The sequence below is a fragment of the Chroicocephalus ridibundus genome, chromosome 19 (genome assembly GCF_963924245.1).
Source record: "Chroicocephalus ridibundus chromosome 19, bChrRid1.1, whole genome shotgun sequence".
NCBI classification, from domain to species: Eukaryota; Metazoa; Chordata; class Aves; order Charadriiformes; family Laridae; genus Chroicocephalus; species Chroicocephalus ridibundus.
Window position 1 is genome coordinate 7,604,499 of NC_086302.1, and position 27,993 is coordinate 7,632,491.

Consider the following 27,993-nt stretch of genomic DNA (forward strand, 5'->3'; position numbering starts at 1 on the left):
GTAAAGAGTCTTTCTAAGTGCTCTCTGTGCCGGGGGGGGCGGTAGGTCAGGGGTGGACAGCAATGTACCTCGGTGGTGTTACCCCTGCAGTGCCGGGCGAGCGGGGTGGTGATGGGTGCTCTGCCTCCACTCCTGCAGACGCCGCTCCAGACGGTCCTTCAGAAATGCTGTCATCTCCTGGCACTCTCCAGACAGCTAAAATTACCCGGTCAGCTGCGTGCAATAGTGGTCTGGCTCCTGACCAGAAGCGCGAGGTCGGGGGGGTTCTGTTTTATAGGAGTCCAGACTTCTTGGGGGCTGCCCGATGTCTTCAGTCTTTGTCTGTTTGCTTTAACAGAAGGCTAAGCATAAAAAAGGGACAAAAATAAGAGCGGGTGTTGCTTTGGTCAGGTCACTGCTGCAAATCGCCACCTGCAAGTTGGTGCTTGGAGGTGTGCGGAGCATCTCTCATCACTCCCAGCCTCCGAGCAGCCCGTCCGTGTGCGGAGCAGCACCTGCGGGGATGTCCATCCGGATGGGCTGCCCCGAAGCTGCCGTCAGCCGCGGCAGGGGTGTGCGATGCTCTTTCCTTACACCTTCTTGAGCACCTGCAGGGATGCTCCAGATAAAGGGATTGGGGATTCAGGGTACATGGTGGAGTGCCCAGGCGTTCCCTATAGACAAAGATATCTGCTTTTCTTTGCAAAAAGGTCTGTGAAAAGCCCACGTGCCTTTTGAATAACATTGAAATATTGCGGCAGTCTGAGAAATTGATAAGAGACTTCAAGTGGTGCAGGGGATTTCTGGTGCTTCTCCTTTACATAAAGATGAATTTTACAATTAAAAAGGTTTTCTGTTTCCAAGGTTGTTAACGTAGCGCTTTGCATCAACAATAAAAGCATAGAGTAAGTCACAAAAGAGAATTAGAATAGTGTGTATTGACTTTAATTGAACTACAGCTGTACACAGCAATGTCTGACCTTGCAGTATAACGGTAAAGTTCGTGGATGCTAATAGGTGTGAGCTACGTCGCTGAGATGGTTAGAAAAAGAGGAGACAAACTGCAAATAGCAGGAATGGTGTGAACATACTGTCCACGGGTTTTGTTTGCTGTCTTTGATGGTGTCGATGGGGTTCTTGCTGGAAAAGGGATTTGCAGACTGTGATTTGTGTCCTGCTAGGGGTAACCGGGCTATTGCCAGAGCAGCCAGTGCCGAGTCTTGCCTGCGCATGGCCCGGAGCTGCCGCTGCTGTCGCTGCCGTTGTTGTCGTGCCCAGGGAAACAAAGTTTGGCAAGTCCCGCTGCAGAGCGACCACAGATGAAACAAATCAGCTTTGCCATTAAGGGGGATATGCTGGGGAAAGGAGCTGCTAGAAATCCAGAGGAGGAAGAGGGAGGTTAGATCGGATTCACTTCTCCCGGCGGGAGCCGGTGCTCGGCAGAGCCTTACAAGCAATTTCTAGGGCTTTGCCGAGCCCAGCGGTAAATGCGCTAATGGGTCTGTTGCCGCTTTCCTTAGGAGGTGTTCCCATCTCAGAGGTTTCTCTTCTCTCTGGTAGCTTGTTTTTGTAGTACTCAGGCTAAATTCTCCTTTTCATAATCTACTCCATTAGGAAAATACACTCCCTAGATAATTTCTTTTCAATCCAGTGTTTACACCCATCAATTATTTGCAGCCTTTTTTTTTCCTTCTGCCTTTTTTTTCTTTTTTTTTTTTTTTTTTTTTAACTGAAGTGAAACGTCCAGGTTTGCCTCCTTTAACTTCTCCAAAAGGATCAGTGCTTCCAGACTCCAGGCCCTGTATTGCTGATCCTTGGACACATGGTAGTTTGACCACATTTTTTAGCATGAATCCCTCACCCTAAATGGGCTTCTGGACCAGACCGGAGTTTTTGTGTTACAGCCCTGTGCAGAGGATGCTGTGGAATAACATCACCCTGAGGCATTTGGCCAAAAACCTCGGTAAAGTGATGAAGGAGATAATTTTGCTGCTGCCTTGTTTTTGATGCTCTGACGCCGGGTACCGGTGCAGTCAGGGAGTAGCTTGACATCCCAAATGACACAGTGAACATTTTTTTTTTACCCAGAAATCTCATTATGGAACCTGCCACCAGAGACTTTACAACTATTGTGATTTCCCATGATTTTGCCCTGCTCTTCTTTCTGCAGTGGCTGTATGGTTCTTCTTTCACTTCTTCCCCCCCCACCCCCGCTGCCTACTTCTGCTTGAGAGTTTGATGGGGGGATTGACAGAGGCTCAGCACATCCTTCCAGGGGTGGAACAACATAAGGGTCGACTCTTGCAGCGTGACAAGGCTGTGATTTTTTAAAAATTTCTTTTTTTAAAGTGAAAACCAGACTTTGCAGCCAGCCTTAGTATTGAATACCCTAGTCCTTCTGGGACCGTGCACCCTTGCCCGCTTAGCGCTGCTGTAGCTGCCGGCTCTGCTCCACATCCTGGAGCCTGGCACTCCAACCCCTTGATTGACATCTCCGTCTCCAGCTCTGATCTCATGTCTTGACCATCTGCTTCTTCTGGTGGTCTCCGGAGGGTCTGCCAATCAGCAAAGCAGGCTCAAAACTTACAGGCAAATGGGTTAGATTATTTTTGGACCTTCCTTGCAGCCATCTGTTTGGGAGGGAGCCATGAGCTTGTCTTACCCAGCTGGGTTAAGGTGCTGTGGCAGCCTGCAAGGGAGGAGGAAGCAAACAGGATAAAGAAAATTACCCTCGTCTTAAGGAGCTGAGTCAACTGCGAGACGGCATTGAGCTCTCAGCCAGCAATTGGCACCAGCAGTGAGATATCGGGATATTTCCCGTTCCCTGTCGGAGCTGGCTGTTGCCTTCAGATGACACCAGGCAAGGCAGCAAGTTTGGTGCGACTTCGAAGCTGACTCGTGTTGCCCGTGACAACCTGGGTTTGAGTCTATTTTACATGCAGACACATGCACACGTGCATATGTTGCTATAACAACCGCCCAGGACTTTTAAAAAATGTTGGACTCTTGTTTTCCAGGTTGCAAAGCACCTCAGGTTTGCTGCAATCCAAGGGGCAAACAGCTGCCTTCAGTCTTTTTTTTTTTTTGGTGTGTGTGTTTTGTTTTCCCCTAAAAAAAGCACTAAGTCAAGTACGCGAGGCAAAACGTCTGGGATAATTATATAAAAAGAGTCTGTAATGCCTTACTAGGAAAAGAGAGGCTCGTGGGGCTCTGTCTGCTGTTCTGGTGTTTGAAGCAGCCCAGTCAGTTCACGGCGGTAAAGGTGGGAATCTAAACGGTTGGGTTTGGCGTCCCCAGAACATCACAGTTAAATAATGCCACCAGTACAGCCACTGGTGTCACCAGGTAGCAGTAAATCAGAAACCGTGGATGAAGGTTCTGACCTCTGCAGCCTCTGACCCAACATGATCCAAGCTAATGCTGTGACCTGCAAGACAGCGATCAGATAAGGGCGCGAGCAGGGAATGTGAATGGCAAAGAGCCCGCATCAGTTGTTGGAAGCCCTTTGCTACAGCTGCAGACTCTGGGTAAAGTACTTACGATATCAAGGCAATGGCATTTGTCTCCTGTAGCAGGCTCAATACCAATACTCTATATTTTTCCCTTTTTTCTCTGAGTGATGGGGACACTGAACAGTGTTCTCTTCCTAAAAAAGGGTTTTCTTGCAGGGAAAGGGGAAAGCAGGAGCGGCAGAGCTACCAGACAGCATGTGTTTCGCAGGATATGCCTGTGTGCGATAGCCCTTGTGTGCTGGTCTCCATCTTGCGCGTGTTTGAAAGCGAACCTTGCCCATAAAACAAGCCCTGACGGAGGGGAGGGAGTTCTGGTTTCCCCTCATAGGCAGCGCTTGGTTTTCCTGTGCAGTTCGTGACCCAGCCTGCTGCCGGGGCTGCATCCTGCCATGCAGGGGTGGGTGTCACTCCATCGCACCGCAAGTGAGGTGACACAGAGGTACCAGAAGGTCACTTGGGGCAGAGCTCAGAATAGAGCCCCAGAGCTCACCTGGCACGTTTCGGTGTCCCGTTGCTCACAGCTCCCTCTCGGCGCAACCATCCACTGCTCCGCGTTGGGTCCTGGGGCTGCATGGGATCTTAGGCGGTCGGATAGGAGGCATGCAATGCTGTTTCATCAACAGTTGTGAAACTTGCTAGCAAAATTCCTGTCCTGTCACTCCCAGAAGTGACATACAGTTCTTCATGTGTTGATTTAGTGGACAAAGTTTGTGCTGGATCCTCATACTCCAAGTCCAAGCCCACTAAATAAGGGAAGAAAATATCTTGTGATCCTTAGTGCGAACACCAATGTCTGGGATACCAAAGATTTTTTTTCCCACTGAGAAGCTACTCTGCAAGAACGGGTATTTGTTTAGGATTTCAAGATTTGTGATAGTCCAAAACCAGCAGCTGCAACTAGATCATTGAAGGTCTAGAATCCCAGAGGAACAGATGTGTGGGCAATAGGGATCTGTGCAGTCTGAGAGCGCTGGTTAAGCTGGATTCATCTCACTGGTGCTGGATCCCTTGTGGAGGTCCTGCAAGGAGATATGACTGTGGTGGTCTTCTTGGATTCTTGGATGGGATGCGGGAATGTGATGTGCATATTCAATACCAAGTGGTTGGTACCAAGTGGTTGATAGCTCCTGGCATCAACCGTGCTTTTTAATTTGTGTGAGGGCTCTTCAATGCTTTCAGCACTTCCAGTGGGTTTATGTTGCAAAATGCTGTCCGCAGAGATGGACTGGGACGCTAGTAGCTGTTTCGTTGTTGTGTTTTGTAGGTGATGGTGGTCTCCCATTAGCACTTGAGACTTAATGCTTGACTACAGACTGAATAACCAGGGGCGTTGCTTTGCATATATTCAGAGATGGGGTCCCAAAAAGGTCAGAATTTGACGTAAACATGCACTATTCCAGAAATCGGTTTGATTTTCCAGCGCATGCCCTTACCTCTCATGGCTGACTGGAGACCTCAGAACCTACCTGAGAAAATAAAGAGCTTTTTATGCAGAGATCACCAACCTGAATCCGCCTCAAACTACAAATTATCCTTATTTATAGATTGGAGATGGCCTCTGTGCCCAGAAACCATCATGTTTTGCTCAAAGTGGTGGCTTCCAGAGAAAAGCCCTGAACCATGTTGGTTCTGCAGACTGACCTCCCTTTGAGGCAGGCGATGTGATGTACTGGCACGGCGGCGCTCGTGGGAGGCTTGTCCTCATAGACAGCTCTGTTTGCCAGGCCAAAGCAAAGCTCAGCTTTGACGTGCAACTTCTTCTCCAACGTACAAATTAGCTCATTAAACACTTTGCATAAGATACACAGGAGCTGGCAGGGAGGGAGAGGAAATCAAACCCGCTCACGCTTTGTTCACCTGCGTTCAAAGTCATGAAACCTTCCTGAAATGATTCATCCCAAGCCGCAGGCTCCGGAGCCCGGGTTTGCCTTCTCCAGAGCTGCTCCACGGACAGGGACAGGCTGCTGAGCTCAAAGGAAGCTTTTTAGCTGCAAAATTGTGCAAGCCAGGGTGTGCTATTTCTGGAGCGTGCTGTAATGTATGCGTCTAGCCTGGCTCTCTCCAGCAACGGCCAAATGTTTTTCAAGCAGTAAAGAAGGTAAAATAGAGCAACACTGTACTGGAGCCAGATTTTCCATGCGTTCCCCGAGCAGATCCTGCAGGAGCCTGCACGTGCGCTCGCAGACCCATAATTAAATGCGTCGGTCACCAGAAGGATGGAGCGGGGGGACCGGGGACCTCAGCTTGGCAGCTGGAGGCGGTTGCGTTGTGCTGTGCCATGGCCCACAGCAGCGCAGGCAGCGCGTGTGCTCCAGGACTGGGGCCAGCAGAGCCTGGACTGGGGTGAGGGCTGTCACCGCTGAGTGAGCAGGGGGAGAGAAGTGGCACGGAGAAGGAAGCAGCAGGGAGAAGGAAGCAGCACAGCGTAGTCATACATCACCCCACCTGCAGTACTTGCAGCAGCCCCCCCAGTCTCTGCTCACCATTGGGATGGGAGTTGGGATTTTCGTCTCAGCCGCAAAACTGTCACGCAAAGGGCATGTCTGCCCAGTGCGGCAGCGTGTCATGGAGCAAGGGCTGAACTGGGTCATTAGGGGACTGGAAGCTGTTACGGTTTGAGGAACCCACAACAATTTATTGCTGTTTAGACAATTATTCTCTCACCCGATGACCCCTCCCCACCGGGAAGGGGAATTGCGAAAAAAACAAGGAAACCTGAGGGCTGAAATATAAACAGATTTAATAGAATAAGACTAAATAATTAACGTTAATAATATTAAAGAGCCAGTATCGATCTTGGTACTAATATAAAATACACAAGGACTATGCTCAGCCCACTCCATCAGCAGAAGCCGTGTGCTCCCCACAGGGACAGCCAACGTGGGACCCTGCGAGCGCTGCGGCTTCAGGAAGAAGGGAAGGGCTCAGGGTCCAGCACCGGGGCAAGGAGTTCTCAGGATCACAGCCATCAAGGCAGAGAGAGAGAGAACTCCTCAGCAAACTTTCTAATTCATATTGAGCGTGACATTCATTGTGTAAAATAATCCTGTTGGCCAGCTTGGGTCAAGTGCCCGGGTCTTGCTCCTCCTCATCCCCACACCTGGCAAGCTCGAAAACACTGAGACCTTGAAACCTACTCACCGTAGCTGGCTATAAAGTAAATATTTTCACAAATTCAGACACTAGAGTCTTCTAAAAGTGCAGTTTTCCCAAGCTTTAGAAGAGAAATTAGTCCTGTGTCACTCAAACCATGACAAAGCAATTATGGCGGTGTCAGCGCGTTCCTTTGCTGATCTTCACGTTGCTGCTTCCGGGGAGGGAGGACTTGCCAAGCCGGTGCTGCACGAACGTGGCCCGACAGCTTTTGGGTCTGGAGTGAGCTGATTTGGGGCTGAGTGGTGCATCTCCGCATGGCCTGCTGAGCCCCGCAGCGCGCTTCGTGATGCTGCTGTCAAGTAAATGTCACGGTATCACTGCGTATATCAAGAGGCCTTTGGCACAAAGGGACAGTTGCAAGGGACTTAGTGTGGGTAGCATCACCCTTTGGCCCATTTGACTGGTCTCCAGGACCCTGCTCAGGCTAATCCTGCTGAGCAGGGGACCTCGGCCCTGCAGGATTGCAGCTCCCAATTGAAGATGCACCAGAGGATGGGACCCCGCTCTCAATACAGTCCCTTCCTCACCCTCTCCCATCCTGGGGACCATTCAATCCTCACTTGCTCCACCAATGTGGCAGCCTGCTATATAATTCCTCCATTTTTGGGGGAGTGGGGCAAGAAAGGGGTGATGCCAACCAAGGGGAAGAAGAGATGGAGAGATGGACCTGCCTGCCTTCCCCTGGGTGGTGATCAGGGTCACCCACTGTCCCTCTTGCTGGATGGTGCCACTCGGAGGAAAGAAAAGAGAAAGAAGGAAAGAAAACAGCAGAAACATGGGCTGTGGACTGTGCGGAAATAATGCAGGGTGGGATCTTTCTGGATCAGCCAGAGCTTGGCAGGTTTTCGCGCACAGGAATGGTAGCAGTGCCCGGCCATAGCAGGGAGACAGGCATAGATGTCTCCTGGTTTCCCTTCTGGAAGGCGGCGGGTATACGGGACTCCTCATATCACTGAGCACCCGCCAGCCGTCTTTGTATTCACTGGCCTGGAGTTTTATGTGTGTGGAATGAGAGAGCAACGAGTGTTTTCTGGTGTTTTATGAACTCTGCTGGCTCTCCGGGAGCAGCGTGGGGGCAGGTGCAGAACATGACGGAGATCTGAGCTGGGGCTTTATAGATCTCTGCAAAACCTTAGGTAAATTCACGTTTGGGAGAGGGACAACAGAGTCCCTTAACAGAATTTAGCAGAAAATGGGATGTTTGTTTATCGCACGTTCTTCAGGCATTAACTGAGCCATGCCCACGGTACCGTGTTCTGATGCTAAAACCAACATTTACTCACAACATCTACGGGTTGTTAAACTGATTTTTTAGAACTTTTTGGTCTTTCACCCTTGTTAAATTAAAACGACATTTTCTTGTAAGACAGTTGCAAGATTAACATATAAATGTCTTTTTTCTTTGTCAGTCGTTATTAGGTAGGGTGTTTTATCTTCATTAGTGCCTTTAGCACTGGTTCACAACGATTTAAAGTATTCTCAGTGTTTGTATTCACTTCTGTCCTGCTATTACATTTATTTGTGCGTATGTGCTTTTGCAATAACATTGTACAGAGTATTTTTGTAACTTCATACTAGCTCTGCATCTGCATGTGTCTGCCAATATGCTTTCAGGAGAAACCACTAATAAGGATACACATTTAAAATTATCTAATCTAATTGCTGGCAGCAGAAGGCATGGTGGGGAAGATGTTATGAAGAATTGCTGGATGGCCTAACAGTTTTAGTTCCATTAAATGCTCAGAGTCTGACCTGTCTCTAGTTATTTCCTCCTGTATGATGAGAAAAATGAATTTAAAGAGACAATAAGAGTAACCAAGGATGGGTGTATCTGAAGGACCTGGAAGAAGCGTGGTGCTGCAGGCACATCATGGGAACCATGCGGGCTCTCCATTGGTGTCAGTGCAGCCCTCCCTGCCTCAGTTTCCACATCAGTGAAATGGGGCTAATCACTCAGTTGCTTGTCTGAGATTACGAGAATTAACAGTTGACTATAAAGTGCCCAGAAATCTCCAGCTAAAAGGATTCACACAAGGGAAAAGCCGCTTTTCCTTCCGCGTGCTGGTGTTTTGCAGGCTGCAGTTGCTCCTCTCGCGCTCGCTCGGGTGCCCGGCCGCCCTGAGGATCCACAGCTGAGGATGCTCTGACCCACCACAGGGACGCTACCTGCAGTCACTGCCGCTGCCATCCCTGTGTGTGGGGCTGCTCCCCATGGGGCTGAAGGTGATTTCATTAGCACTGCCCAACAGCAGCTTCCTCATGCTGCCTTTCTTTCCTGCATCCAGACAAATTATAAAAATCTTTGTTCTTTAGCTCTGCTTTAAGCCAATCTCAACCTTTTGAATTTTTTTTCCCTGGGTATCTTCCCATAACCTGTTGTGAATTTTAGTTTTCCATGAATGAAGCCTCCATAATCCAAAGGGAGGTGGTGAGGGACCTGCTCCAACACCTGGACGTACACAAATTTCTGGGGCCGCATGGGATCCACCCGAGGGTATTGAAAGAACTGACGGAAGTGCTCACAGAGCCACTTTCCGTCATTTACCAGCAAATGACGGATGGTGAGATCCCAGTTGCCTGGTGTCCAGCAAATGTGACACCCACCCACAAGAGGGGCCGGAAGGATGATCTGGGGAAGTCCAGGCCAGTCAGTCTGACCTCAGTGCCTGGGAAGGTCATGGAACTGATCACCCTGAGTGCCATTATGTGGCACATGAAGGACAACCAGGCGATCAGGCCCAGTCAGCATGGGTCCATGAGAGGCAGGTCCTGCTTGACAAACCCAGTCTCCTTCTATGACAAAGTGACCCGTTTGGTGGATGAGGGAAAGGCTGCGCATGTTGTTTACCTGGACTTTAGTAAGGCCTTTGATATGGTTTCCCACAGCATCCTCCTGGAGAAACTGGCTGCCCGTGGCTTGGACGGGAGTACTCTTCACTGGGTTAAAAACTGTCTGGAGGGCCGGGCCCAGAAAGTAGTGGGGAACGGAGTTAAATCCAGCTGGTGTCCGGTCACAAGTGGTGTTCCCCAGAGCTTGGTATTGGGGCCAGTTCTCTTTAATATCTTTATCAGTGATCTGGACGAGGGGATTGAGTGCATCCTCAGTAAGTTTGCAGAGGACACCAAGTTGGGTAGGAGTGTCGACCTGCTTGAGGGTAGAAAGGCTTTGCAGAGGGATGTGGACAGTCTGGATCGATGGGCTGAGGCCAGTGGTGTGAGGTTCAACAAGGCTGGGTGGTAGCTGGGTCCTGCACTTGGGTCACAACAACTCCATGAATGCTACACATTGGGGCAGTGTCTGGAGAGCTGCCCGGCGGAAAAGGCCCTGGGGGTGTTGGTTGACAGCCGGCTGAATATAAGCCAGCAGTGTGCCCAGGTGGCCAAGAAGGCCAACAGCATCCTGGCCTGGATCAGGGACAGTGTCGTGAGTAGGACCAGGGAAGTGACGGTCCACCTGTACTGGGCACTGGTGAGGCCCCACCTCGAGTGCTGTGTCGTTTTGGGCCCCTCACCACAAATAAAGACATTGAGGGGCTGGAGCGTGTCCAGAGAAGGGCAATGGAGCTGGTGAGGGGTCTGGAGCACAAGTCCTGTGAGGAGCGGCTGAGGGAGCTGGGGGTGTTCAGCCTGGAGAAGAGGAGGCTGAGGGGAGACCTTCTCGCTCTCTACAGCTCCCTGAAAGGAGGGGGTAGCCAGAGGGGGTCGGGCTCTTCTCCCAAGGAACAGGTGATGGGACAAGAGGAAACGGCCTTAAGTTGTGCCAGGGGAGGTTTAGGATGGATATCAGGAAAGATTTTTACACTGAAAGTGTTATTAAGCATTGGGACAGGCTGCCCAGGGAAGGGGTTGAGGCACCATCCCTGGGGGTATTTAAAAGCCAGGCAGACGTGGCGCTGAAGGACATGGGGTAGTGATGGTTTTTGTCAGAGTTAAGTTGATGGTTGGACTCGATGATCTGAAAGGTCCCTCCCAACCTGAGCAATTCTATGATTCTGTGATTCTGTGATTAACACTTAGCCCCCCTGGTCCTGAGGTTGGAAGTGAATGATCAGTCCCTGACTGGGCTAGAGCTGCTCACCCTGCTGCAGGCTGGGGCAGGACCAGGGATGGGGGTGCAGGCAGCCCAGGGAAGTTCATTTTCCATGTTTATTTTGTCATGTTTATTTTCCGGCTTTGAAGTAGCCAAGACAGGGTCCAGTTTGCATTCAGGGTCTGGCTTTAGCAGTACTGGAAAGCCCATCACTAGCCAGCCTCCTGTGTCTTGTCTTTGTACAGCTGAAAATGAATCATTTTGCATGTAAAGAAAAACCTCTGCAATGATATTTTTCAAATATCATTTAGTGTCCAGGTCCCACGTGAGAAGAGCACATAATAGAGAAAAACGCCTAAAAGTTTAGGCCAAAATGGTAGCAGAAGGGATTGCAGATAAGGAGCGAGAGGGCAAGTAAGGAAAAGCCCTAATGTCTTGATGGGAGCAAGTACAAAAATATCTGAGTCGCTACCACAGTTGGAGAGGATGTGACTGTGTCTGTGGTGTAAATGGCATACGTTTAAAACCGCCTCATTACATAAAGGTCTCGTGTTTTCTACCCCAGGCTCCCTTTCCCAGGTCACCGTATGAACACCTGAGTCTCCTTCAAGCATCAGAGAGATGAACCTGTAGCGGCTTGTCCACAGGTAAGAGGCTCAGCCATCGCTTTCGGTGCCTGCTCTGGTGGTTCGGGAAGCCGGGGCACGGCAGAGCCTGTGGCCGTGGTGCCTCAGGGCCGTGCCCGTGGCCATGCTGCCTGACGGTGTGATGGGAGGTTTGCTGTCCGCTGGATTTACGCAGGTTTTATGCCCCTCCGAGGTGATGCGGTCATGGAGGTTTGCAATTCCTAGAGCAGACGTGTGGTGACTGAGTGTTTAAAAAGATGTTTTGAGGAGCAAGGACTGATCCAGGCTGCTGATCTTGGGGTTTTATTTTATTTCTGCTTGCAGCGTGCCGTGGGTTTTGTTCGTTGCTGCCCAGGCAGAGCACCCTGTGCTCCCGTACAGGTGCTTGCTGTAATTTTCTGAACGCGGTAGATGTGGATTGCAGTGCCAGGGCAGAGGTTGCCTCTCCTGCTGCCGGGATTTTCTTTCTGGTTTTTTATCCAGCAGATGCCTAAGATAAATCGTTTAGAAACAGAGACTGCTCCTGGGTCTCTCCCCTTGTAGCTGAGTGACCTGACCAGCAGGTACCCGAATCCCACCCTCCCTTGCCTGCTCTCCCTATCCCTTCCAGCTGGGCCTTTTTCCCCTTGCAGCCTTCATGGAGTCACTTAATTTACTGATGAAGTTTTACCCTCCTTAGGGATGCTGCTTGCCCAACTTTGGGGAAGTTTTTTGAGATAAAATACTATTCATGGAGCTCTTGGAGAGTCCTCCAGAAGAAGGTGCTGCGCTGCTGGGTGTTGACGCTGGCCCCAAGCATGTTGTAGAGGCAAAACCCAGTATCTGGCACCCATGTTGGGTGGATTTTAAGGGCTGGGGGTCACTTGGCTGATATGAGACAGAAAAACACACTCCTTGAGTGAAAAATGGGTTTGTCTGTTCCCTGCTTTAGAGCCTACAGCCTCATCTGTAGGGATGCACATCCTCCGGCAGGTTGCTGCTGTCTGTAGCCAGGCTCACCGAGCCGGGGCTATGTTGCCCATCCACAACCACGGGTAATTTTCAGAGTTGAAACACGGTGACGTAGGATGGGCATCACGGCAGCGTTCCCCATGCGAGCCGAGGGGCGGGAAAGCTGCTGGGAAGAGGGACGGGCCAGGGGAGGCGGCGGTGCTGCCCCTACAGAAGGCACAGCCTTTTCTTGAAGAGAAGCTGTTGGCCTGGAACTAACAGGAGAGTGACGGAAGGAAGAGCAGAGCTCCCCGGAGAGCCTCAGCCGTGTCCTGCTGCGCCACAGCCAGGCCTTCGGTCCCGTCGGTGAGCGTTAATTGAAGGGGACAGATTTTGCACCCTGGGCGCAGCAGGTAGCTGCACTCCGGTGAGAGCTCAGAGCTGGCTCCATCAGCAAATGCTTCTTGTTCGGCTGCAGTTATAGCTCATTATCTCGCTGACCTTTAATTTCACAAGTGTTTCTTGCAATGTGTTTCTTCAGCCTGGTCCAGCTTCTGACCTCCGTTCCCAGAGGCAGCAGGATAATATATTCATCTGCTGTGCTGTCTAGCCACTTCGCATCCCTCCCTCCCTCCCTCCACCCCTCCGTCTCTGTCCTTTTTGGCAATCCGTCATTTTTATTTTTGGTACGAGTCCAGGAGCTGAGTAAAAACTACTTGGGCAGCTGGAGCGAGAAACAATGGATTTTAAATACGCTTTAACGTGTTTGTAAACAAGTGCACTTCATCGGCGTCCCTGCCCAGCACACTGGCAGCAGACAAAACTGATGAGGCTCTTCTGAGATCAGAATTAATTACACTGCACGAAATGGTGCAAACCAAACCATGATGCTGTGGGAAATATCTCCTGTTCCGTGGTCCGTGTCTGTTTGTGGATGCTGTGCTTGTCCCTGCGGCCACCGAGCACCTGAGATTGCTCTTCTCTAGGCTGTGGCAGGGAAGGGGATGAGGAGAGAGAGCTAAACATTTTGGGAAGACAGTGTAGCTGTTGCACTTTGAGAATGCTCCACAGAGTGTCTGGTGGGATGTCACACTCTTTGGAAATCATCTGTCAGGGAAGATCAGTACAGGGAATAATGCCGTTGTCATCTCAGAATATCCCCATTTCTCCTGAATTCCCACAGCTTGTTCCTGATGAAAAAAACCAAATATTTTTGTGGTTTCTTCATACCAGGGAATTAAAAAATCCTTTATTGCGGATGGTTTGAAGAGGGAAGCAAGCTCAGAAGCAAAGGATGGGGACGAAAGAGCTGTAGTTGGAGCAAGTGGATTGGATGGTACCAGGTAGCCCACTAGTCCCAACTCACCAATTTTGATGAATAAAGACTGAGTTTGCAGGTGCGGGACTCCCGCTGGGAGTGGAGTGGGGCTGAGCTCGTGACACAACAGTTCGTACCTGACGCACGGGTACAGCCGTTTGTACCGGCAGGGGATTTTCTAGTGGGGAAAGAATGGAGGAGCAAAATCAAAGTGCTCTGAAATCATCCCATTTGCTGCGTTGTACTCGGCTCCCGAACCCCTGGTTGGTCTGTGGCTGCTCAAGGGGCTGGAGGCAGCCGGGTTCCGACTCTTCTGTGAGGAACAGTGTAATTGCAGAAATTGGCACGGTGGCTTGGAACGAGATCTAATTAATTAATTCAAGACATGCTGGGATTAAATTTTATTAAACCTTGGAATCAGAGTAGACTAGATGAAATGTAAGCAAAGGTTGGGAAGGAAAAAGGAGGGGTATGCGCCACACGTGCTGCCTGCCAGCGCTGCCGCCGTCGTGCCCTTCACTGCGGGGTACCGAGGGTTATATAGAGATATATACAGATGTACGTATGTGTGTGTGTGTGTGTGTGTATATTTATATATCTGTATATATATAAAAACAAACAGTTTCACTCCAACCAGGACGATCAGGGAGGCTCTGCTTTCCTTACCTAGTTGCTCTGGATTTTTGCCTGTAAGGTGACTGACCCGTCCCCTCTCTCCTGCAGCAGGTCATAAACCGGGCGCCCCTGGCCATGTTCTTCCTACCACCATCTGGAGGGAAGAAGAGGTTTCTTTTGCTTTTCCCCTGACCATATGCTGATAAACATGTCGTGCTCCATCCAGATCTGCCCGTTATTTTATAATAGGGAATGTCAGGTCCGTATTTACTGCCTTTAAAATGATTTGGTGTCTTCTGGAATGGAAATTCAAGGCGGTCATTGCTCACACAGTTGCATCTTGGTGCGTGCTCTGCTCCCAGAAGCAGTCTGGTCTGGCATGTATGCACTGGCACAACTTTACCTTGCTGGACTTTGCAGGAATAACTAGGATTTTTGGACAGGTTAGCATGTGTGTGTGTGGGGGGCGTATGCAAAGCCATGGGCTCTCCAACAAGAGGTACAGCGAGGACCCAGCCTTTTCAGGGATGTTGTTTTGCCTGCCGGCTCTCCAGCATCCCACACGAGCTGTCTTCTCCTCTGACAGTTTCAGGAGTATACTTAATACTAATTTTAGCTCTCCCTCCAAGGTGGATATCTTTGGGGTTTGGGCACTATGAATGCCTTATTCATAAAACTACAAACACTGTAAAAGACGGAGGGGGAGGGGGAAGTGTCCCACCCTAAAACGTTTCTGATCTCCAAGCAGCTATAATTTTGGCTTGCTCGGAGAACAAGCTGAGGTAGTGTTCATTTTAACAGCCAGGAAAGGGCTGTCTGTTTATATTTAGGGCCTTGTAGATTTGCACAGTGTATGCAGGTGGCACATTAAAATGTGTGGATGATTTCTTACCAGGATAAGCCTGTGTTTTTATTGGACTGCCTTTAATTCTGTGTGAAGGCTAAGTAAGTAAGCACTGAAAATTTTGTTGTAACAGTTTCTGGGGTTAAATTTTGTAGCCTTTGGAGTGTTGTTTTGAGCTTAATCCTGTTGAATTCCTCCTGTACACCTTCCTACACAGTTTTGCCCAGGACACGTGTTTCTAAGAGTAGTTTGGCAACTCCTGCCACTTTCAGTTTGTAGGGCATTGGCACTAGTAATTGTCATTCAGTTCTCACTGGAGAACTGTTAGTAGACCGCTGCAATGAAAATATGTAGGTGAGTAAAGAGCATCTTCCAGCAGTGAGGTGGGCTGTGCTCCAGGAGCTCAGTCAACTTGGCAGTTGCAGCTCCGACCCGCACCCCTGCATGGGCTCCAACTGGAGAAGGCTGTGCCTCACATCTATCTCAAGCTTTGCTTATTGTCCCATTGGCTCCAGGAGCTGCAAGAACTGATTCAGTGCTCACCTGGGGTCATATTGATTTCAATGGCCTTTACTTGGCGTGAGGTGAAGAGGATAGCGTACCCAAAACAAGTGCACGGTCTTTTTGGGCCATGGCTTCTGGAGTTGGGTCACTGTCACTGTTCTCCCCCAGTACTGTGAAGTCCTGGCCAAGATGCCAAAGAGACAGCTCTTCAGCATGGCTGGGACTGGTCCCTCAGGGAGAGCAGCGTTCATTCATCTCTGGAGAGGCAGAAATTGTTAAAAAATATTCAAGCAGCTTCTTTTTGAGTTGTAGCTGAGCAGCAGGCAAAGATGCTGCAGTTCTCTTGCCTATATTCGTGAGCCGAAAGCCTGGTCCAGCCACGCATCATTCTTCTGCCATCCCTCAGAAATTGCTCACTGGCTACTAATCTTGCTCTGATAATAAGTAATGCCTTTTTCACAGGGGAATCCAGATGCTTATTTGGTATTTGCAAAGCTTACCAAGATCCCAGGGCTGAGGAGGTTTGTAAAAGTGGACTGCAGCTACTAACGTCAGTTGTCTCGGTCTCCTGGAGGGCGCCCAGGCTCCGAGGTTTGCTCACAAATGCAAAATTAGAAAGTTGTTGATGGTTTTGTCATTCAGAGTTACGAAAAGGCCTGTTTGACTGAATTGAATCACGGGGCAGCTGCGAGCAAATGAGGTTCAAAGTGGAAGCAAGGGATGTATGTGTAACATACCACGGCAGGTTATGGTCTTGGGAGATGGGGTAGAAAAATGTGAAATCTGGGTTCTCTTTGCACGAAAATATTTCCATGCATGTTTGGGTGCTTTGCTGTGGTAACCAGAGGGCCTATTTTTAGAATCTTTCCCAAGATGCTCCTCTATACTACATTGAGTTCCTTGGGAAGCTGGTGTACAAAGTTGTCCCAGGGGTTTTCAAGTTAAAATGAGTATTAATTCCGAAAGATTCCAAAGGATTATTATGTTCTACAAAATTGATCAGATTGTGTGTGAGATCTTTCTGACTGTGTGTCCTGCCTGGACTTCATGTTGGGCATCTCTGAGATCCCAAATTACGTCGTTTAGGTATGGAAGGGTCGTCTTTTGTTTTGGCAGATGCTGACGGCAGCTCTAAACCAATCTTATTGTAATGGTAACTTGGTTTAGCAGTTAGACGGAGTAACCCGAGAATATATGTTAGCTTTTTTAATCAGAGCATTTTAGGTCCTCAGCCAGCAAAGCGCCTCTGAGTCTAATCTAGCAAAGATCAGCTCTCTGTTTTCTTGCAAAAATTCATCATGGAAGAGAACAAGCCCACAGGTTTAGTTGTACATTTATGTGTGACTCTATGGTGAAACTTTTCCCCTATTTTGTTCATCTGAAAGTCCTTCAGATTTTATTAGGCTAGCACTGGGGCAGTTATATGTTCCAGCTTTCAAATGGAAAGTGTTTAGAAGATTCAGGTTTAAACATTTATTTCTCCATAAGGTACATATTCAAAATGAAAAAAAAAAAAAGCATTCCTTTTCCAAGAAGCCACAAACAGCATCAACAGAGAGAGGCAAGCTTCTTTTTCAAATGTCATTCTTCGTATTTTATTGTCTTTCATCCATAATCATTTAAATACACTCGCACGTCTTTGAAAAAGCAACAGCAATTGCACTTTATCCATAGCACGCTCATGAAGACGTTGTATTTTGTGATATATTGTTTCTCTGTTGGATTTTTTTTTTCAAAGATGTTCTGCAAAATGTTTCCATGTGCATTTTAAAACAGCAATTCTCTGTCTACGCGTGGATTTTGTACCAGAACAATTTGCGCTTGTTCATGGGCTCCCTTATTCTTTGAAAATTTTAGAAATGCCGTGACTAAAAATACACAGAGGAATATCCATACACTGTTGGATTCAGAGGAAAAGGTATCCTTCCATATATACTTTGCTAACATATGGGTTATCAAAGAGGTTTGACGGGGGGGCTGGGACAGTTTGGCCGAATGGAGGCCCAGGATTGGCACACAAATTTTTAATGCGTTTCAATATTTGAGCCTCTTGAAGAAATGAACTTCAGCTTTTAGAATTATCTGTCCGTAATGGGTCTTCTTCAGCCTACGTGCACAACGTTGCTAAGAGAAGTGTGCGGATGATGGGTTTGCCTCAATAGGATGCATCAAGTGTGTGCGTTAAACCAACACCGGTCTTACGCAGTGGAAATCCCAAAGGGGAAAATGATCTACTGCTGTTAATGTTCATAACATGGGAGCTCTTGGCTGTTGAAGACTTTTACTTTTAACGAGATATATCTCAAGTATGCGTTGTCATCTTGAGTTATATCTCAAACGCTATTCTGTAGCCATAGGAGCAGTTATAATATTGTTTGCCCAGTCTGAATTCTTATGTTGTTCGTATGAAAAAAAATACACCTTCTCACAGGCAAGGAGGTAATTCGCATTTTTAAATGTTTTGGATTTGCTTTAATCCCATGTGACTATCGTTATGCATTTAATCCCAGAAGATGAAGTAACTTTTAAACTCAAAAAGATACTTGAGTTTTCAGAGCAGTGTTTACCAGCCCCATTTCATGTTGACACAGATAAACAAAATGCCCTTCTTTTTTCTTGGTTGTTTTCTTATTTCTTCTCTTCTTATTATTATAATACCACAGAAGCAAAATTAAGTAGGTGAATAAATAGCATCTTCCAGCAGTGAGGTGGGTAGGGTCATTTTCGTATTTGTTCTGGTTAGAGAAAGAAAATACTGTCTCTAGAGAGTGAGTGTTGAAAACAGGAGCTTAGTGTGGACCTGGTTATGGACAGGGAAAGTCAACGAGTCGCATTTAGAAGAGCGAATCCGAAATCTGTGCACATATTTAATCTTCATCAGTCTTAGATCTGCTTTTCATATCGTGGTGATGGGGAAGCTGATGGGAAAATTTGGGTGTTCCAACATGAAACCTCTCCCAGCACACAGCTGCCCTTTTTGCCAGCGTAAAACCAGCTCCACGTGCATTGAGCCAGCTCACACAATGGGGAAAACTTGTCTGAGAGCTATCAGACATGGGCAGTCCTGGGATGACAGTGTGGTTTATCCTACGGTGATCTGGAAGCAATAGCGTTTTGTCATCTGCTGGTTGTGGTAGCACGACAGCCAACGTGAAGTATTCTTTTGAAGAATGTCAGTGCATAAACTCATTTTTTCCACAGACCATGCGGGGAGCGTTACTGAGATGAGTGTGGACCAGCAGACGTTTTCAGTTTTGTTGGCATTAATTGAGATGGATGTGAAGGATTTCTATAAATCAGTGCAACATTTAGAAAGGGTGACTCACTTTGAAGACGCATCGCAGTGGCAATGTATCCGATACACAGAAATTCGATCAATACAATAAACATAGTGTAAATGTATACAGGATACAGCAGTCTTGTTATTTAACCTGCTCTGAAAATTCAAGAGCATGTGGCCTTTAACGGGATTAAATATTACATTTAAAAACACTAAGCCCGTTAACACAGTGCATAATTAAGCCCTGGAATTCATTGCCAAGGAAAATCTTTGAGTGGATCTTAATAACATTTAAAAAAGAGACAGACACGTCTATTATTAATAAAAGTAGGCACAGATCCGTTCTGTGAGAGGTATAAAAAAGCAAGGCTGCTTAAGAAATAGTCTTACATGTGCAAGTCAAACGCTGCCTGCCTAGCAAAGAAACATTATTTTTTTCCTTTTATGCTCGCTATTGTGTTCTGATTTTCACCTGTCTTTGAAGTGCTGGCACCTATGACTGGGGGAGATGTCTGCAAGGCTGCGAGGTCCACGGGCAGGTCCTGCCGCTCTGAGCGGCAGATTAGGGAGCTGCTCAGATAAGCAGCAGGTCAGCCGAGGCACTTCTGAGAGCACCCGTGCCATTTAAGGTCACCGTAGCATTTAGCAGGGCGAAAAAATATAAGGTGTCGAGTCTTCCAGCAATGCGGGGTGTTTTTGTAGCGGTTTGCCTGTAAACAGCCGAACGTGGGGCTTGGTGGATCGCTGGGTGTCTGAGCTGCAGTTGTTTTGCTTTTGAGCTTTTTAAGAAAAGCTGGAGGAGCAGGCAGACCAATAAAACCGTCTGCCAGCAACCTCAGAGTATTCCTGGGCTTTCACAATCCTCACTTTGTGTTAGAGTTAACCCAAGCAAAACCCATGGAGAAGAAAAAGGGGATGACCCTTGTCTAACCAAATGGCTGTCCTGTATCTGCGCTTTGTGTCCAGGCAAAGCTTTACTCCTTGTTTCCTTTCTTTCTTAATCAGTTTATGTCACTGTAAATCCACGCAGTGATGTGCAGTGACCTGCTGGTGGTTTCTGTCACGCCAGTTCATGATCTGGTGGGCATTAACTTTTCACGCTTGATGAGGTTGCGCATGGCTGGGTCCCATCCTGCACTGTGTAAGGAGAGGAGCTTCATTTCGAGGGGAGGCAGAGGCGTGACGTGGTGATGCTGCGGGCCGTGCTGCCTGCATCCCTGCCTGTGGGCACTCGCTGGGACCTAGAGCCCCTGTAGCACCTTCTCACATGGCAGTGGGAATTTGTGGGACAGCCTTGGGATGTAGAATAGAATCATAGAATCATAGAATAGCTGAGGTTGGAAGGGACCTTTAAGATCATCAAGTCCAACCATTAACCTACCCTGACAAAAACTGCTTCTAAACCATGTCCCTAAGTACCACATCTACCCTTTTATTAAACACCTCCAGGGATGGCGAATCCACCACCTCCCTGGGCAGCCTATTCCAATGTTTAATAACCCTTTCAGTGAAAAAATGTTTCCTAATATCTAATCTAAACCTCCCCTGACATAACTTGAACCCATTCCCTCTTGTCCTATCACTTGTCACCAGGGAGAAGAGGTCAGCCCCCATCTCTCTATAACCTCTTTTCAGGTAGTTGTAGAGGGTGATAAGGTCTCCCCTCAGCCTCCTCTTCTCCAAGCTAAACAACCCCAGCTCCCTCAGTCGTTCCTCATAAGGTTTGTCCTCCAGACCCCTCACCAGCTTTGTAGCCCTTCTCCGGACACCCTCCAACACCTCAATGTCCCTCTTGTAGCGAGGGGCCCAAAACTGAACGCAGTACTCGAGGTGGGGCCTCACCAGTGCCGAGTACAGGGGGATGATCACTTCCCTAGTCCGGTTCGCCACACTATTCCTGATACAGGCTAGGATGCTGTTGGTCTTCTTGGCCACCTGGGCACACTGCTGGCTCATATTCAGCCGGCTGTCCACCAACACCCCCAACCACCACCATATGGTGGACCCAGCATGTGCTTCTTGTCTCTGATCTCAAGCTTTCATTCATCTGGCCCATGCCAGCCTCTCCTGGCTCCAGCAGTGGAAGGACGAAGGTTTGTGAGGGCATGGTGACACTCTCGCGGTGGACACAATGTGATGGATATCGTAGTACATAGCTGGATGCCTAGGACCAGATTCTCTGTGTCCATGCCAGGTGCTTCATGGTGCTCAGACTTGCCCAGTACCAGCAAGCTCTGGGGCAGGGAAGCCCTGGGGCACTTTGACATCAGATAAGAGTCCTGGGCAACCTGTTCGAGGTGGCCCTGCTTGAGGAGGGGGTTGGACCAGATGATCTCCAGAAGTCCCTTCCCACCTCAACCATGTTGTGTTAAGGTGCCTACGAAGGATACGTTGGCACACAGGGGAAAGTCAGGGATTAAAAATAATAGTCCAGTGACCCTGTCACTGGTGCATAGCCTCTTGAGAGCTGGGCTCCATGTGTCTGCTTCCCGTGTTCTTGCTGTGACACGGAACAGGGCATGAGGAGTGCTGGAGCTACAGCTCAGCTTCACCTCCTTCTGCTGCTTTCCCTCCATGTCCTGGGAACTGCCTGCTCAGTTTCCCCTCTCTGGAATCCCTCTGGGCTTGGCTGTGCTGCTGCATCCCACCGGTTGCCGTTGTCTTGGGTGATAAACCCTGAAAGGGCAGTTCACCTTTATGTGAAGTTGCACAAGGGGTAGTGAGCAGGGACCTGGGAGGTGCCTGGCTCTCCCTTTCTACAGACGTGGCCGCTGGGAGGTGATGCGCAGATTTACCAGTTGGAGAAAAGAAAATTTTCAAGCTAATGATCTCTTTCCAATCTTTCTCTTGAAGCTTGTACTACTTCCAATAATCCCGGCTCAAAGCAGGGGTGGTGGTGGAGGGTTGCCACAATTCCCCTGACTCAAGCTACTGGTCCCGGGTCTCTGGGCTATTTGAGAGCCAGCCCTCCGCAAGGAGTAACCCGAGGAAGCCTGCTTCATGCGTGCTCCTCCTCCTCTTCCTCCCTGGCTGTGGCAGTCATGGGAAAGGCAGGAGTCCAGCACAGCCTTACACAGTGCAGCTCTTTACACTTTGTCGTGAGCCTTGGTCTGGGAAAGTGTGTAAGAACATCCTTAAAGTTAAGTATGTGTTTCAGCACCCTCCCTAAGTAGGCATGTTTTTTCAATCGAGACCCTAAGTTGGAGGTGAGAAGAGACAGATGGGAATGTCACTAACTTCACCCTGCAGGTTTGAAGTCCATTTCATGCCAAAACATCATTAATTTGTGCCATCTCAGAAATTACGCCTTTGCTGTCTGTGCTCGGTGCTGAGATATGTAGGTCTCGCTGCATAGCTCTATTAGCTCAATTTACCTTTCTCTTCCAAGACAGTTTTAGCACTAATTGACCAGAATTCAAACCAGCTTTCTCTCCTGGTAATGTGGTTCATTGCTTATAATTGACCTGCTTTTCTGGCAGTGAGGAGAGCTCTACCAGCCAGCATATACTGCATGACTGTAGCCTGTAATTACTTAGAATTAAGCCCTTGAAGGAAAATTTTAGGATCTTTCTCTGCTGAATTGAAACTGTAAAATAATATATATAAAAGAAAAAAATTCCAAGATAGTCTTTTAAACATAGAAACGGAGTCAGGGAAGGAAGCTTAGCACTGCTGAGCTGGTGGCAGAACACAGCTTTCTGGAGGAAGTTATGGTTTCAGATCTCCTGGATGGATGACCAAGGAAGATGTTTTTATGTCACTTTCTCAGGGCTGTTGGTTGTAATGGGGGACACAGAGGTACCAAAATGGTTTGGCCATTCTAAATGCACACTGTACCAAAGAAACCCCAATGATTATGTGTTGCAGCTAACTGGGGTCCTGGGCAGTATTGCAGCCCCAGCTGCAGCAACTCCAGTTGCTGGTACTGACTCACACACCAACATCTCCACACACACCTCCTCTCCAGCAGCTGTCAAGAGCGCCCCAGTCCCTCTGATAGCCAGTGTTTCCTCTGGTCTCACCTGTAGAGACACACACACACCCCCGCTGGCTCCCAGCACCTTCACCTACCTGTCAACTAGTCCTACTTGGTCTTTGCTAGTGATGACACACACCAACCCCTGGTCCCAGTCCAGCTGGGTCCCAGACCTCATACACACAGGCACGTGGAACGGAGTCCCTCACCCAGCAAAACAGTTAGAAATGAAGTTTAATAGAAGATAGGACAGACTGCACTCATCGTGCCCAGGGCATGGCTGGACAAGCGTACTGACTAGAACTGTTTAGACACAGATGGCCCTTTTTATCTCCTTATCCCTCTGTTTTACCACATATGTTCCTCCCCAAACCATCTTGATCCCTCCCTTCCCCACTGTGGTTCCTTCCCTAAACATCCTATTGTAAGTCTTGTGCAATCCCCAAAAGCCCTTCCCCTGCATCCTATGTGTCCCACACCCCATCGGTCCCAAAGGAGATCCAGCTGACTCATCTCAATGGGTTTGACAGCTGTACCCTGGGGCTGTGGCTCCCCTGGGACAGCCCTGGGAGGAGCCAGGCAGGGTGCCACTTGCTCAGAGCCCATAATTCAGGTCTCTACCTGCCATTGTGTCCTGTGCTCCTCGGCGCTTGTGGAGATGGCCTCGAATGGGCTGATGACTCCTGGGATCGACCTGGGAGTAGTTGGACTGGGTGTTATTCAGTTACCCTGTCTGCTGTGGACTCTCTGTTCTCCTTTGTGGGTGCGCAGGTGAGATTTTCATTGCGTAACCTAATATAGGTCACTTCTGTGACCAAGACAGTCGTGGCCATGTTCTGGCACAGACTCGCACAGCAGTCTCCATCAAGAGGTGATGTCTCCCACCTTTCCTTGTGGGAGGTGAGGGGAGCAGGAGTCTAAGGGGAAAGGCAAACCTCTAGTTCAAGATAACATCATAAAACTTCTGGGAAAAAGGTGACTGCCCATCAACAGTTCTCATACAGCACCTCTCATCTGTATCAGAGACCACCTTTTGTGCTGAATTCGGGGACTACCCATGCCTAGCGGGTGGTGTTCGAGCAGGTGTCTTCCCTTTGGTCAAGACATAGATTAGGTATGAGCAAAGTGTCCAGCTTCACAGCTTGGGGCATTTCTGAGCATGTGTGGGTGCCCGAATACGAGCACCCAGGGATATTTTAGGTGCTGGTCAAGTTTAGGCATCGGAAGGGCTAAGCAGCTTGGGGCATGGCATGTCTGGGTTGCTTTCCTGAATGTGCACAGCACAGCAGATCCCAAAGCCAGTCAAAGATGCCGAAGCAGATGCAAAAACATCTGGACATCACCTAAAGCTCAAAGATTTTCTCCATCTTCTGCCGATACCCCGCAATGTTCTCATTGGCTGGTCTCCAGCAGAAGTCCTTTTCTATTCTCCTGCCTTGGAGGTAAGTAATAGCACAACTTCTGCCATATAGCCATGAGGGAGAGAAGAAAATTGAGAGAGTGGGAAACATACCTCGCTGTTTAAATTAACCTCCCTGGGATTCTTTTTAGAAGATAGGAAAAATGACAACCTGATTTACAACGACCCTTTTCTGCCTTGAAATTCACTGTGTGCCTGTCCTGTCTCTCCGCATCCAGAAATAAATCATCAAGCACTTAAGAAATGCGCTCATAGAAATGTACCCTTTTATTTGGCCACCGTATGCGCTTGACAGCTCAAACATGCTTTTTCAGGCAGTGCTGCCTCTCCGTGTTTCTTCTCCAGGCACCCTTAGATCGAAGCATTGATTTTACATTTAGGCTTTGTGATTTTTTTTCCTTGGTCGGGGTCTCTAAGGGGCTGCAGAAAGGGACTGGAGCAACTTTTTCAGCTGGTGTAATGCTGTTTTGGGGAGTTATAATGGGAATGAATGAGCAGACGAGTTTTAAAAGCTTCATCGTCCAAAATGAGCAGGATGTGCATGGATACACGAGCCCTAAGTCCACAAAAGCTGGTGTAATAGCAAATTGTTGAAGTATCACCCAGCTGCTGTGTGAGACGAGACTGGCTCCAGTTTTGCCCAGGGCACGGGAGATCAGATGCAGAAAATGCTTTTCTCTCTTTCCACTTCACAAAAATAGAAAGTCTAAACTAAAGCAAAGCATCAAGATTTGTCCTGCTTATGCCATGTGACACAAGAGGCAATCTAGAGGCAAAAAGAGAGGACTACCAAGTATTTAATTTCTCTTTTTCTGCTCAATAAAATAACCAAAGATAATCTGCTGGCTAGTGTTACGCCCTTGGCACAATGCTACATTGAAGAATGAGCTTAGAGTAGTTGTAAAACAAAAATTATTTTAAAAATGATTGGTGGTTTGAAAGTTTGCATTTTTATACGGAGAAAATGTAGGAGAGGCCACTGTGGGCTGTGAGGGTGAGGAGCCGCGCGGTTTGTCTGTCCCCAGGCTCAGACAACACATATTCGCAGGCACAGAGGAGAAACATGGCTGTGCCTTCCTGAGCCCCAGAGAGCAGGAAAATCGCAAACAGAAACTTTGTGCAGGAATCGCCCAGCTCTGACCATGGTTTTCTCAGATCTGCACGTAGGCTTCCAAATGGACCAAGCACTGTGCAAGTATTTTCCCCCGTTCATGCAAACTGTTGGCAGTTCTGGGTTTTCATCATGATAGTGATGAAGTTTGATCAACCAGTGGAGAGACCTGTCCTTCTCTTCCCTTGCTATATCTTCTTGGGTGCAGTTTGAAGGTACAGCCATGTACCTTCTGGCCACCTCTGAAGAAGGGATACAGGAGTGGGTAGGCCTTTGGTTGACCAAGGTTGGCAGCTCAGGTTGTGGAACCACAAACATTGCCGCGGTGACTTTATGATTTCCTGCAATGCATTGGTTCAGAGTCTTAGGGGCATTTTTTGATACCTTCGTTTCACATGTCTTTATTTGAATTTATTTTTGTGTGTGACCTGAAGTCTGAATTTCCTAACTTTGTAAGTTCTAGGTTACTACATCTTATTTGGAAGGGTCTTCTTTATGAATTTCCTTGTCTAAAATGTATATATTTTTTGCATGGCGTTCACTAGTGAATGATACACAAGTGAGTGTATGAGTAACAGACAGTAACCGCAGCGAGGGTAGTCAAGTGACATTTCTAGTGGTTTGACGAAGTGTGAAATAACGCACACTCAGGCACTCACATCCACACAACCTTTAAAGAGCATGCTACCGGAGTTTCGGGGCAGAGCGAGCAGCAGGGTTGGGACTCCTCTCATCTCTCTCCAGTTGAGAAGTCATCCACTCTCCCTTTGCAGTCACTAGAGAGAAAATAAAATATTCCGGGGCATGATTCACCTACTACTTTAGATGTGTATCTTGCAATGGAGTGAATCAACTCTAGGACTTCCTCCATAAAAGGAGGTGTGGAGGTATTTACTTTGTAGAAATCTGAAGTTGGGTGAGATAAATTCCAGCCAGGAAGCACGCTGCAGAAGACAGACATTAATATATTTTTATTAGCAATAGCTTAGAGGCCCGGGCTGCCAAGAATAGCAGATTGGGAAAAGGTGTGCAGGGTTAAAACCCCCAGCCCCCTTTTTCTTCTGTATTTTAAAGGCTTCCTTTGTGCTAAGCACCAGCACACAACGGTGCCAAACAAAGAGGCAAAGCCGCTGGGAGCCTTGAAGTCCCCAATGTTCAAACTACCAAGTAGCCACCAAGTTTTTAACAAGCGGTGGCAAGTGAGCAGGGAGAACTGCTGCCACACTCCGCTGCCCCTGCCCACTCATTTCAGTGAACGTATGGCCATGGGAAAGAAATAAATTGTCATTTCTCATCTCATAACAGCTTCGGAGATGTATTAAGTAGCCCATGTGACGTAGGTGAGCACATTGATTAGGTACAACGGTCATTCATGATTTTGCTTTATTGTATGTTTTCCTAGCGTAGTCCGCGTTTAAGATTTTACTAAATTTTAACCTTGCGCAAAGTATTTCAGCCCCCATGTTAGTGTGCTCTGAGGTCGCTTGGGAGAAAGACAAGCTCACTGCAGAAACTGGCTTTGCAGCAGTTCTAACATTATTACTCTGTGGATGCCTATTTCTACACGTAAAGAACAAATGCTGTAATTTGGAGAAGCTGTGCTGCGTGCATTTTCTTATACATCAAAGAACTGAAATCCCTGCTTTACAAATGCAAAAAAAAAAAAATCAACTTTCTTAAGTATAAAATTATGGTTGCTGCCTGCACGATGCTTTTTTTTCACTTTTTCCGTGGTGTCGGCCGCTTCCGTCAAAAGATGCTGCCTGTTAGTGGCCAAATGCACACACATCCCCCCGCCGGTCCTGTTGCGTTTAGCCACAGATGCAAAACTTATGATGTTTTATTATTGAAGTTTGTTAAAAGGACGCAGTCCACTAATAAAACTATTTTGGTTTTCTATTGCTAATTCTGACTTGAAAGAGAGAGTAGGAGCTGACAAAATGCTGCAAGTTTCGTTAGTGAGAAGGAGAAATGAGGTAATGCAATTAATGCCAAGGGCAGCAGAAGCTTCTGGTAGAGCTCTTGTCATGGGAAATAATTCTTCCAAGAAAATTCACCGATGGTTTCTTACCTGGCTTCACAGGATGCAGGTATTTATGGACTGTTGGTATAAACACACACTGATGTTACTGCCTTACAAGTTTCGAGAGTTTCTAATTGCTGCTCAGTATACTGCACTTAGAACTGTATTAAAAGTTGTTTGTTTATCCTTAGGTCCTAGCAAAGGGGACAGGTTTAGGGAATACATGAGTGTTTTGTCTCTAGAAGAAAATAAGAACTGTCCTGTCTGTCTCCATCCAGGCCTTGTGCTCATCCATCTCATGACGTAGCCCCACTTAAGTACGCACTTCAGGCTTAATCTAGTTTTTCTCTAATGAGGATGCATTATTCAATGTTTCTTGTGTCATTCATTATTTTACTTCTTCCTGGGCAACGTGCAGTGTGAACTGTCCTATTTGAACACCAAATAGGGAATCTGGAGCCAAATTCAACCTCAGAATTGCTCCATTGATACGAATGGGCAGATTGTTGGGAAAACTTCCGTGTTTATCTGTGTGCATAGTAATGATATTGAAAGAGCATCCATCCAAAGGCCCGGGTGCCCAAGGGAAATTTTTAAAAATAGGAAACGAACCTGTTAGTTCAGCTGGAGCAAAGGAAAAGATCCTGCAACTGCACCGAGAGTCGCCCA

General features: G+C 47.9%; 1 protein-coding gene across 5 annotated transcripts in view; it reads left to right on the top strand.

The window, feature by feature from the left end:
• The window catches only part of HIVEP3 (HIVEP zinc finger 3), a 286,550-nt gene that overhangs the window by 126,970 nt on the left and 131,587 nt on the right, over positions 1-27,993 (top strand). For all 5 annotated transcript variants that reach the window (XM_063355653.1, XM_063355650.1, XM_063355655.1 and 2 more), the window contains one exon: positions 11,243-11,324. The gene's annotated coding sequence lies outside the window, so the exon portion shown is untranslated. The remainder of the gene's footprint in view (positions 1-11,242; positions 11,325-27,993) is intronic.